At 40.6% G+C, this 13,392-nt stretch overlaps 1 protein-coding gene across 1 annotated transcript in view; it reads right to left on the bottom strand.

Annotated features, from left to right (window-relative positions):
- FAM110B (family with sequence similarity 110 member B) overlaps positions 1-9,186 on the bottom strand; it is a 152,856-nt gene extending 143,670 nt beyond the window's left edge. Inside the window, exon 1 of the mRNA XM_009213070.3 lies at positions 8,883-9,186. The gene's annotated coding sequence lies outside the window, so the exon portion shown is untranslated. The remainder of the gene's footprint in view (positions 1-8,882) is intronic.
- Between the last annotated feature and the right edge of the window lie 4,206 nt (positions 9,187-13,392).

The raw sequence follows: 13,392 nt of genomic DNA, 5'->3' as shown, positions 1-13,392 counted from the left end.
TGGGGACCGCTGATCTAGAACTTTCACAGCTACAGGGAGAAGTCAATGTCTGGCTTCAAAGCCTCAAAAGACAGGTTGACTCTCTCATTAGAAGCTAATGCAGTTGGTAACTTGAAGTTGAAACTAACGCTGATTTACCACTCTGAATGTCCCAGGGCCCTTAAGAATGATACTAAGTCTACTATCCCTGTGCTCTATACAACAAAGCCTGGATGACAGCACATCTGTTTACAGTATGAGCTACTGAATATTTTAAGATCACTGTTGAGACCCACTGCTCAGGAAAAAGATTCCTTTCAAAATATTACTGCTCAATTACAATGCCCCTGGTCACCCAAAAGCTCTGATAGAGATGTACAAGGACAAAAATGTTGTTTTCATGCCTGCTAACACAACATTCATTCTGCAGCACATGGATCATTGAGTAATTTCAACTTTCAAGTCTCATTATTTAAGTAATATACTTTGTAAGGCTATAGCTGCCATAGACACTGATTGCTCTGATGTATCTGGGAAAAGTAAATCGAAAGCCTGGAAAGGATTCAGCATTCTAAATACCATTAAGAACAGTCATGATTCATGGGAGGATATCAAAACATTAACATTAACAGGAGTTTGGAAGAAGTTGATCCCAACTCCCCTAGATGACTTTGAGAGGTTCAAGACTTCCATGAAGGAAGCAACTTCAGATCTGGTGGAAAGCACAAGAGTACTAGAGTTACAAGTGGAGCCTGAAGATGTGACTGAATTGCTGCAATCTCATGATAAAACCAATGATGAGGAGTTGCTTATTATGGATGAAAAAATAAAAACTCATTTCTTGAGATGGAATCTACTCCTGCTGAAGATGCTCTACTGTTGAAAGGACAACAAAGAATTTAGAATATTACATAACTTAGTTCATAAAACAGTGGCAGGGTTTGAGAAGACTGACTACAGTTCTGAAAGTTCTACTACGGGGAAGTGCTATCAAACAGCAACACACGCTCCAGAGAAATCTTTGGTGAAAGGAAGAGTCAGTTCATGCAGCAAACTTCATTATTGTCTTGTTTTAAGAAATTGCCACAGCTACTCCAACATGCAGTAACTGTCACCCTGATCAGTCAGCAGCCATCAACACTAAGGCAAGAACCTCTAGTAGCAGAAAGAGTATGACTTGCTGAAGGCTCAAATGATCATCAGCATTGTTTAGCAATAAGTATTTTAATTAAGGTATGTACATTGTTTTCTTAGACAATGCTCTTGCACACTTAATAGATTACAATACAGTTAAAGCATAATTTTTATATGCACCCAGAAACCAAAAAATTATTGTGACTCACTTTATTGTAATATTCATTTTATGGTGGTGGTCTGGAATCAAATCCACGATTTGTCTCCAAGGTATGCCAGTATATACTGTCTTCATTGTGGATGAACTTATTGTCTTACAGAAGATACACTCACAAAACCAAGAATACACCAAAAATGCAGCAATCAATTGGGTCAATAAAGGAAGTGTTGGTCAGGAAGGAAAAAGTATGATGTTGCTAGCACTACTGAGAAAGACTTTGTAGAGGAGCAGGCCTTAGAGGAGGGGTACCTGGTGTTAACACTCTTGGAGTCAGCTCATTTAAACCAACTTGGGAAATATACTTTTACAAAAGTGTTTTAACAAAACCTTACTCTGATTGTATTACATATATGTGATTGTTAATTTTATGTGTCTACTTGATTGGGCTACTGGGGTGCCCAGGTATCTTGTTAAACATTATTTCTGGCTGTACCTGTGGGTGTTTCTGGATGAAATCAGCATGGAATTGATGGACTGAGTAAAGGAAATGGCCCTTCCCAATGTGGGTGGGCATTATCCAACCAGTAGAAGGCCCAAATGGAACAAAAAGGTGGAGAAAGATTGATTTCTATCTCTCTCTCTCTCTCTCTCGTTGCTTAGCTAATATATCTATATTTTCCTGACCTTACACTGGAACTTATACCATTGGTTCTCCTGGGTCTCCATCTTGGAGACAGCAGACCATGGGACTTTTCAGCCTCCATAATCATGTAAGCCAATTCCTTGTAATAAATCTCTTTTTCTATGTATATTCTATTGGTTCTGGTTCTCTGACTTATACAAGGTATATGTGAATAATTAATACCATCTGGTAAAATTAAAAGTCCAAAGTAAAATGAAGATACTTAAGCATCTCTGGCACAAAATGCATAAAGGTATTTGCTAATATGCAGGTATACTTCATTAAAGGGCCCTGTGATTTGGTCCCTTTATGGATAACTCACAGTACCTAAACAGCAGCATGTTTCACACTGAAATTACTCTGAAAAAGGCTTGTGGAGATAGCAACCAGGGATGAACAATCAAAACAGTTCAATCTTGTGACGCTAGTGAATCCTGAAAGGAAAAATACCTGTAAGAAAAATCAAATAAGCAAATCAGGCCACACGAGTTAAAGCACATGTCACATTGAGGCAAGGGCAGAGCCACTTCTAACAGGAAAAACAGGAAATGCTATGTACATACTGAACACTAGGCCCTTCACACACACACACACCACACACCTGCACACACTAGCTCCATGACAAGTGTGGCACTTTCACTGCTTCCATGGAAAATTCATTTGAAGTCAATTTCCAAATAATACAGGCACACCAGAGACAATCTCTGGCCCTACCTAAAAGAACATTTCAACGACCCACAAAATATATATTTATATGACTGTACTACTCTCCACCACCAAGACAGGTACGTACAGATTCACTAAGAAGAACTAGAAAAAAAAAAAATCTTCATTAAATTAAAGAACTAAGTTACTAGGCAGGGAGTCTATCCTCGCAAAAATTGTGGCCACTTTACCAAAACGTTATAAAACGGTTTATGGTTACACAGCCGGTGCATGTTGCAGGTTGGAACAAAGCCAACAGAAGCTGTGAAGAGCACCCATGACTAGTCATATTAACAACCCACACAATGATTTCTCTTCTTCTGTCATGGTCACTAAACAAGAACAAAATTTATTGGGGAAAAAAATCTGATTTTAAAATCACAACATTCCAATTAATGATCATTTGAAAGGACACTGACTAGGGATAGATTAAAGGAATTTTTTTCAAATCCCCAACTCACAGTCAACTGTACAATGAACCTCCCAATTCACCTTGTTTTAACTATGTGGTAAAAACACACAAGGGTAATCAGGATTCATTGGTGTTTTCCAAAATTGCTGAATGTTCAATTTCCAACTGTCTCTTTTTGGCCAAGAGTAGAAACGGTGGCCCCCATGGCAGCCAGAGAAAGTAAATTGACTAACGTATTTGGGCATGTGTGTGACTAAATATATATACACAGCCATAAATGTGGAGTGTCTACAGAAGTGTTTGAAGATGTCTTTGCATTTTATTCACTAAACTTCACCCAAGGACTGTAGTCAACAAGCAAAAACTGTGCAAGATTAAAAGCCTGAAGAAGAATACACAAATATTCTTATTTATAAAATGAGTATGATTTCCTATTGAAAAATACAAACAGCACCAAAATCAGTGTACTAACAAAAGCCCTTACAATGAGATGTGAAATCACAAGTAATACAAAAGAACTTAGCAGAAACTGAGAGAATTATCTACCATCCATCATCCATCTGGCAGCTCCCACTATACTCAAACTAAATGGAAACGCTACACCCCAACCCCAACTCCCCTGTGGTCCATAAGGCCCTGCTGACCTGGTTCCTTTGCTGCTATCTCTTGTTCCTCATAAGGGCAGGTTCTGCCTGTCTCAGGGCCTTTGCATGGGTCATCCTCAATGCCCAGAGACCTTGCAGAGGTTGCCTTCTTTTCACTGAAGTCAGCCCTAAAGTCCTCAGTGAAGCCCTCCCAGACCACCAAGCCTAGATGGAAAAGTGGCCCCCATTCTTGACTGCACTTATTACTGCCTTAAATTCACTTTTCATTTATTCACTTAATTTATTATCTATTTTCCCACTTTACACAAAAAAAAAAAAAGCCTCAAAGAGGAAGGAACCTTGTCTTTCCTGACTGGTGTTTATTCAAAGTACCTGGCACACAGTAAGTCCTCTATCAATATCTGTTTAATAAAATCATCGTAGTAGAGGAACTTAGTAAACTATGTTCTTTTGCATAATTACTTATTTTTTATTTATATTAAGTTCCAGTTAATGGGACAAAAAAAAAATCACTGGTGAGAACGATCGTTTTGAAGCCTATATGTGATTCCTCCCAAAAAATAAAATTAAAAAGACGAAATAAACTTCTAATGAGGCTGTGAGGAAAAAAAAATGTTTTGCATTACAACACAACCACTCAAAAATTTCCCATATGCCTGTGAATTGTATTTTTAAAAGCCTTATCTGGAACTGGACAATTTCAAAACCCATTGATCTTGCCCTGATGTATAAAACATACCACAGAATTCTTCTAATTCTCCCAGAAACCTGTCTACCAAATGACATACTGTTTCCTTTTGCTTAGGTATTCATTTTTGAACTTCTCTCTAAAGTGTTTACAATTTTAAAGTCACAGATTTAATGCCGGTTTAAAACTGTTTAATCATCCACATATTCACTATTTTTGTCACCAAACATACTGAGCAAAGAAAGTAACTTGCTTCACCTACTAAAGTTTCCTTTAAAACAACAACAACAACAAAAAACAAGGCTTATGTCTTTGAATGCCAGTTTCTTATGGGAGTTTCCTCATGAGACAAACTGTAAAATGTGAAAAACGTAAAAATCTCACTCAATCCGTTCTTCCCATAAGTGTAAGGAAATTTCAGATGTCAAAATGACATAGGCATGATTTAAGTAAATTAATTTTATATTACAAAAGGATCATTCAGAAACAAGCTAAGGTTGTTTTAAAACAGGATGAAAAAGAAATTCTGGAACAGTGGAGAAGTCTTATATCTTTATTATCTGTAATCGTTTGGATGTTAACATTAACAAAAAAATGAAAAACTAAGTTTCCTACAATTATTCCCCAAAATTTTTCATACAAATCATCCCATAACTTATCCTTTCAAAGTCTAGAGTTAATGCTACATTTAGCTTCCTTGATAAACACTTTGGCTATAATATGTGTTTTCTTCTGAACAATTCCCAAATATTACATTTTTATATTTCTATAATGTTTTCAGTACAAAAAAAAAAATCACCATTAAAAAAATCAGATTAGGCTCTGCCTAAAGTCTAAAATAAAATAAATGAATATACAGAAAGAAGATTTGATTCAATGTTTCCAAAATCATCATAATCCCCTCTGATGTACTTAAGTGATCAAAATGAATAAACTTTCCTTAACCCAAGGGAAAGAAAGTCACTGGGCATATGGGGAGCTGTGGTACTCCCAGATCACCTGAGCAACAAAGTCAAAAACAGACCCAACATTCTTTATTACTTCTAAATCGAAGACATTTTTATCAGAGTCTACATAGTTCAAAGAAGTTAAATGTGCCATCTCTCTCTTCAACCTTCCTAAAACAAGCGATCTTTAACAAGATATTGTGAAATCTTAAAAGGTTTCCCCTGAAAACTAAAAGTGGTGTACCTTTTCTCATTTTAGACTCTTTGATAATCAAATGCTAACCACAAAATTCAAAGTATGTCAATGAGTTCCAGAGAAGAGATTTGTTGACATCAAACCTGAAAAGTAAGTATGGAACACAAACACCTCCAGCAACTGAATGTACAAGGCAGAAGTTACTCCTCCTGGTATGACAGAAAGATTCATGGGGTCTGGAGACACACACACACCTTGCCACATATTAGCTATGTGACTCAGACAAGTCACTTCCCTTCACTTGTATGATAGAAAAGGGATAACAGCACCTACTCTCTCTTAGAGGAGAGAACCTACCCAACATCAACCATCGAGGACTTTGCTGGTCCCAGAGCCAGCCCTTAGAGATAACTGTTATTATGAACCAGAAAATCCTTTTTCTGAGTGTACTAGATTTCTAGGCTTGGTGTCTGTACTGAATAAAATGGATGTATTTTTCTTGGATGAGTCATGACTTTGCAACACTTCAGTCTTCATCCTGAATATCAATTCTCACTGCATCACACCAGGAGGCAGAAGAATGATGCAAATCAAAGTAAATGAGAATTGGCCCTAAGAAATTGTTTTCTTAAATAAATTCAAGATGCAAGTAGGTTTCTGATCGTTTGTTTCTCTCTCCTAAAAAGTTAAGTATGAAAAAAGTTCAGATTAGTTGGAGATACTCTAGGCTCAGCTGATCAATCTGACTCTACTATGGGAAAATAAAGTGAACAGTTGCCTAATAATATTTTTACAAGTAATGTTTGTGTAGCACCTAAAATGCGATCGCTTTCAGAGAGAAAAATGGTCAACAGTCTACAAATGTTGAACATATAAAGTACAAATTTAAAAACAAACTGTATTCCCAAAAAGATTGTTGGATAGTGTCTGGTTGGTAAGAGTATGTTTTGGGGGGAGCCAACAATGGGATTGCTAAATTAATCCCTGGGATTCTACTAGACCATACATGTGCCTCCTCCACCAGCCTTGTCTACAGCACCATCTACTGCCAAGCCACTGTGCCTACAGCAGTTTTGCTTCTGCAGTGCCCTAAGAGTTAATACCATTCCTTCGCTTAGCTAAGTAAGTTATTTAGGAATAATAATTTTTAAAAAGTCACTTCAAAGTTAAAGGGGAAAGGAGAACATGAAATGAGAGTAAACTCCTGACAATCATTTAAAATAGCTAAATAGCAAACACAATCTTTGGTTACTAACACATGGCAAATAAGTAGTTTTAAATAAGTGAGTTTTCTTAGCTTGTTAGGCTATGAATCCTGCTCGCTCTGCTTGATGTATATACAGTAGATATATTTATCTTTTATCGTCTTTTAACACTGTGAGAGTTACTTAACTCTGCTGTACCAATGGTTCTTTCCACTGGGAATTGCAAGTAGGATTCTAAACCTAGAGAACAAGGGAATGCAGGGGAGGTAAGGATGGAGTTCAGCACCCAGGTCTTCCCTAATGTCGAGGCCTCTCTTTAAACAATTAGGCTCTTAAGGACAACCAGGTCTCCTTATGAAAGGCACCAGAGCATGACTGGGTTCAAGACTGTGGTCTTGCCCTAAGAGATCCACTATGTGAGATGAGTTAAATCAACCCTTACCATGCATAAGGATACACAGAGGAGCCTGTCAGTCATAGGCAAAATAACCCTCAGCCCGAATCTAAAATTAAAACCACAGACTTAAAATAGATCACGATTTAACAGCTCAGAATTTTAAAAATCAAAACAGCCATTTTCCAAACAGAAAAAAACACATAGCTTGATAAGAAAAAATAAAAGTAATATTAGCTGACACCTAGAACTATATGCAAGGCACTGTTCTAAGCACTTTATGTCAGGCTGACAAGGCACCAACCACCTCTCTATTCAATTAGTGACTTTACAGGGTACAATCTATAGTAATACTACAGATTAAATACCGTAGGGTAAACCAGTGGGATGTTATCAGTGAAGGATTCTAGTTTACCATTAACTCATCCTTATTCTAGAATAACTATGCTTAATAAATAGCTTACCTGAATGATCAGGGGTTGTGACATCACAAAAATGAGCACAAGAAATTAATACAAGTATCTTCCCACAAATGACTACGTGTAAGTTGGGGGGGAAATACTAAATAAATACCTTCTTCACTAACAAAGGAAACGAAGAAAATGGAAGTCCTACTATTCACACTGCAAAAATGCTTATTCTACTATCATATTCCCTTTTGAGAAATAGACCAGTTACGCCAGAAGTGCAGTATTGTCACAGATGTGTGCCAGATTTTGCAGAAGAGATAAGTTGGCTGTGAGGAAGAACCCAAAGTTTGCCTATTTTTCAGGCATGAAAGAAAGGCTGCGCGCGCACGTGTGTGTGTGTGTGTGTGTGTGTGTGAGAGAGAGAGAGAGAGTGAATAAATCTAAATAACAACTTGAAAGGGTTAAAAAGCCGGGCACCAGGTGTTTTCTTTCCACTTTCCAGAGAAATTTAAGCACATTGCAAAGTTATCTCCCCCTTCCCCACGAGCCAGCTTAGGGGAGACCTGTCACTGCCATGTACAATGTACAGCTCCAGCTCTAAACAATAGGAGGGCACCAGGCTGGGCAGCAGGCATCGCGGCTTCCCACAGCCTGCATGGGCTTTGTTGCCAAGTTATGAGCTCCGCTGGGTGATGGAGGCACGAGTGAGCCAAGGAGAATTTAATTCTATTTCAAATCTGTATGCTTTCAAAGAAAATAGAGACAATTGAGGCCACGGGACGAGCTGGAGGAGGTAACCAAAAGCAAACTTTCGGAACCTCAGAATCTACATTTGTAGCAGACAAGGATTAGGCGGTATTGATATTCTCAAAGTATTTAACACTGAGATTAGAGACCATTCAAGGAGCGGTGGCCGAGAGGAGTCCCCATCCCTCGTAGTCTCACTCCTCCAGCAGCAACCGGCAGACGCGCTTTCGGAGCCCACCTCCGCTCCGCAGCACCGCCAGCTTCCCCCAGCCTTGGCTCCAACCCCGGCTCCAGCCCCGGCCCCGCGCCCGGCCTCCTAGCCGAGCCCAGGACTTGCAGCCAAGTCGAGCGCAGAGGGGGCACGGGGTAGGCAGCGGCACTGCGCCTCCCTCGGCGGCCCAGAAAGCCGGCCGGGGTCCGCCTGGGCCAGTGAGGCCGGGCTGAATGGAGACCCGGGCCGGGTGGGGAAGCTGCAGGCGCAAAGCCGGCTTAGCTCCGCGCCGCCCAGCCGCGCGCAGCTCTCGCATTGTCCGCAGTCGGGGCGCGGCGCGACCACTGAACCCGAATTTCAACCCCAGCCCAGCAGTCTCTCTCCCGGCCCCCACGGCCCAGTCTTACCTGGGCCGCGCACCCCAGTCCCTGGCGGTGCGGCCCGAGCCGGGCGCCAGGCTCCCGGAGACTGCGAGGAGGGAGAGTCGGGGCCCGCGAGGGACGGAGGGCCGAAAGCGGGCTGTAGGGGCTGCCGAGTCCTCACGGTCACCGTCGCGGGGCCGCTGGTAGAGAGCAGACGGGGCTGGCGGAACGGGCCCAGGACGCGCGGCCGCGGAGGGCCCGGCTGGCGGCGGCCGCGATGGTTCGGTCTGCACCGAGTGGGAGGGCTCAGGCAGGCTTCGCCGGAGAACGAGGGAGGGAACTTGGAGCCAGTTGCTGTGGCCGAGAGCGCGTGTCCCTGAGCCAGTGTACACGCCCCTCGTGCGCCCCGCCCCTCCTCCATCCCGCCCCCACCCCACCTTCCGGGTTCCCACCCCTCTCGCACCTCCGCTCCAAGCTGTGCCTCTCTCCCAACATCTCCACCCCGCTACTGATGTCCACCCCACCCCTGACCCACCCCCACTGCACTCAGTCGGCGCCCCAATTTCCTCCCCCTCCCCCACCCCCACCTATATCCGCACACAAGCACCCCCACCCTGCTCCCACCCGGTGATACCGCTGGATCTCGGACTGCCACCCTAGTGCAGATAGCTCAGCTCTGTAGACTTAGAGCCTGTATCCTGAATAAGATAACCCCACCTAGTAGTCAATACACCCAAACGTCTTGGTGCTTGACATTTTCTCTTTACTAACTTTCATATACTCAGATGGAGCGGTCTAGCTTAATTTCTGAAGGCATTTTTAAGACTTCAAAAAAAAAGTTTGGAGAAAATAGTAAAAAATAACGAAAAATATTAAGCATGATGTACTTACCTCTGAAATGTGGGCCAGCTGATGTTTTAAAATGAAATGTTTTGGGGTGCATCATTATAAATCGCCTAATATATTATTTAAGAATGCTTTCTGCTTAGATTTGCTTAATAACTTGGTTGTTTCATGAGAGGGGTTGTTTTAGGAAGACTAAACACATTGTAATTTAATTTTGCTATTGGGAAGTCTAAAAGATAAAATCTATCTTTATCAAAATGAATTTGAATGGAATACAGACTCACAAAATAATTGTTTCTTCTAGAAAATATTTAGCAAGGATTCAACGATTTCTTTTTAATCTCTAGTACATTGAAAATACAAGTTCACTCATCTCATTTTCTCAGAAAGATCGTTTTATATTTGAATTGTGCTTCAATTCAATGAATCTATTGTTTCATAATAGTTAAGAAGTTGCCAACTAAATAAAACTCAGACTTTATAATAATTTTTTTTTTTTTTTTTGCTAATTAAAAGACTACCATTTTAAGAAAGTGACATGATACTGGGATTTAAATGGAACTTTCCTTTGGCATACTAATACATTCCTTATGATCACAGATTACGCTGTGGTCTCCATTAACTCCAAAAGTCACATAACAGTAGAAAGAAATTATTTTTCATCATTCCCATAGCAAATGGAACCAACTTCTCTCCCTCTCAGGTATAGTTTTTTTTTCCCCCACTTCTTTGCCCCAGTCCCTTCCTTTTAGGAATTTCCCCCTCCCACTGGGTGTGACCTGCCCACAGACCTTCCTGACATTGTGAGGGATATGACCCAGGACAGCCAATTAGAATATCCTCTGGGAACACAGGAGGAGGGTCCTTTCCCTGACTGACAGGGCAGCTCCTGAGACCATATCATATACGCGTGCAGCAGCTGGAGTCAACTTACTAGAGAACAAAACAAAACCAGAAAAAAGCCAAACAGCAATGGAGACAGAAAATAACCCTGATGACACCAATGACGATCTGAAGACAGCCACCTCTAAAACCAGTCAAATCCTGAACTTCTGAAGTAATGCACCAATAAATTGTCTTTCTTGCTTATGCCATTTTGAGTTAAGTTTCTTTCCAGAAGTCTCACTTTTAAAGTCATAAAAGATGCCACTATGATCCATGCTTTGAAAATCAGGAATGTAACCAATGAGTTTCAGCTTTTTTTTTTTTTTTTTTTTTTTTTTTCTGACGACAGAGTCTCACTCTGTCACCCAGGCTGGAGTGCAGTGGCACGATCTCTACTCACTGCAACCTTCACCTCCTGGGTTCAGCAGTTCTCCTGCCTCAGCTTCCCAAGTAGCTGAGATTACAGGCACGGGTCACCACGCCCGACTAATTTTTGTATTTTTAATAGAGACGGGGTTTCGCCATGTTGGCCAGGCTAGCCTGGAACTCCTGACCTCAGGTGATCCACAGGCCTCAGCAGCCCAAAGTGCTGGGATTACAGACGTGAGCCAGCCAAGTTTTAGCTTTTCTATTGCCTAAACTACTTCTTGATAATAAAGTATATGACAAGGAGTTCACTTAGTAGGAAGCCCTAACTCTTATTATTAAGGTTCTCATTTAGGGTTTTACTATCACCCAGTGTAGATTTAGTAGCCCCAAAGTATCCTCACCAAAACCAAAAACCAATAAAAGATGTGGTCAAAGAGCCAGAGAGAACACAATAAAACATCTATGCTGGAATATTTCAGTAAATATTGTCTTATCAATTATGCCAATAAAACTGCTCTCATAAACTCTAATGTTTGCTGATTTAGGACATAGTTTTCTTGTTTTGGGGACTGAAAATGTTAAGGACTGCTACAGATTTTCAGAGAATGTTGAAATTAGTTGTTTGTACTGGAATTTTATTGTGTTGTTTATTCTTCAGAAGTGGGCCATTATCCTAGGCTTGGAATTCTTTTGTTTCACAGAGATTTCTGTCTCCAAAAGTATGTAACAATATTTGACTAGTACCCAAACAAGCATCCATACACAAATCAGTATGCAATTTAACCATTACTCACAGGTGACTCTGGACAGTGGAACTATTCCTAGCAAGGCAGGGAGCCTAGGGACATGCAGTTATTAGCCATAATCCTCTGACTGCCAAAATGGTTTCTTACGGGAAAATGAGAGCTTGAAAAGACATGAGCTCAGAGTTTTCACTAGTCTTTCTCCAGAAGGGTACGTACCTAAGTTGTGTCAACAACTAGTGAAACTTTAAATATATAAAAGCCTGTAAGCTGAATAATAATATATTATAAACAGATGCAAGCCTCACAAAATGAGAGCACAAGGAAGTAAACCATCTCTGAAAACAAGACGACCAAAGCAGCTTCGGAGGAAAAGTAAAAAAATAAAATAAAATAAGAGTTCTGGAATCCAGTCATTGTTCCAATGATTGGCTATGCCAGGGAAAATTTCAATCAAATATCCAGCATGCCTGTATTGGGTCAGTGGGATACCTGTACCCATTTTCTTGCCTAAGAGTGGTACAGCAGTCCCTCAATTAACCCAGGCTCAGTCAGACCACCCTGTCTGTCCAGAGCTCCCCCTGAAATCCTGGCATACATCAGCGGTTTTCAGACCACGAAACAGAATCACCTGCAGTACTGCCAGCTAATGCCGGGTCTCTAGGTTGAGGGAGAACGGATAGGCCTGTGTTGTTTTTTCAAAAGATCTGCCCAAGAGTTTGTAGTGATCTAGGTATAGGCCTGTGTTTTTTTGTTTTTTTTGTTTTTTTTGTTTTTTTTTTTTTAAAGATCTGCCCAAGAGATTGTAGCGATCTGGCAGGGCTAAGGTAAATAAGTCTAAGGTAAAGGTGAATCTGTGCTCTTAATTCCACAGAAAAAGACTTGAGAAACCCTCAGCCCTCAGATCAGACTCCATTGACTTAGAATTGTATGTAAAATTAAAGTTATTGATTGAACAAGCTCAATTTGTCTTTTCCCCTTAACAACCATAGTTCTTCTGAGGAAATAGAAAAAAGCAGCGAGGAATGCACCTTATGAGGAGCTGGAGGATTTGCTAGAAGAAATCACACTGAAAAAAGACAGCTCACAGCAAAGCTGAGATAAGAGAGCCACTAAATAGAAAAGCATTGTCAGTTGCTGGACTAAGAGACCACTCCACTCCATCCTGGGCAACAGCCCCCGGAGGTTCCCTCATGCTGCTTGTTTCTCAGCATAGTGCATGTTCAGGCTGGCGACCAGAAGATCAAAACAATCAAAGTATGTTCTTGAATACTGACCTCCATCATTTAATACTAATAACTACCATTCATTGAAACTCTGTTCTAGCAGTTTACGTGTTTCATTTTCAGTGGTCACAACGGCCCTAAACATAAATATTATTGATTATCATTTTATGAACGAAGAAATTCATGCCTGGGAAAGAGACAAATCCAAGATCACAGAGTTAGTGATTAGAGGACTTAAAGACTGGTCCATGGGACCCCAAAGCCTATATATCTTTACTATAAGCCAAACTTGCCAATGAATCTCACATATTACCTATGCAGTAAGAGAGTCAGTAGTCACATGAGGCTATTGAAATTTAAATGAATTAAAATTTTGTGGAATTTACATTCATTAAATTAAATCAATTAATTAATTTTATATATATATATATATTTAAGATGGAGTTTCGCTCTTGTCGCCCAGGCTGGAGTGCAATGGCACGATCT

Source organism: Papio anubis, chromosome 8 (assembly GCF_008728515.1).
Source record: "Papio anubis isolate 15944 chromosome 8, Panubis1.0, whole genome shotgun sequence".
Lineage (NCBI taxonomy): Eukaryota > Metazoa > Chordata > Mammalia > Primates > Cercopithecidae > Papio > Papio anubis.
Note: the sequence above shows the minus strand (reverse complement) of the source record. Positions and strands in the feature narration are given on the sequence as shown.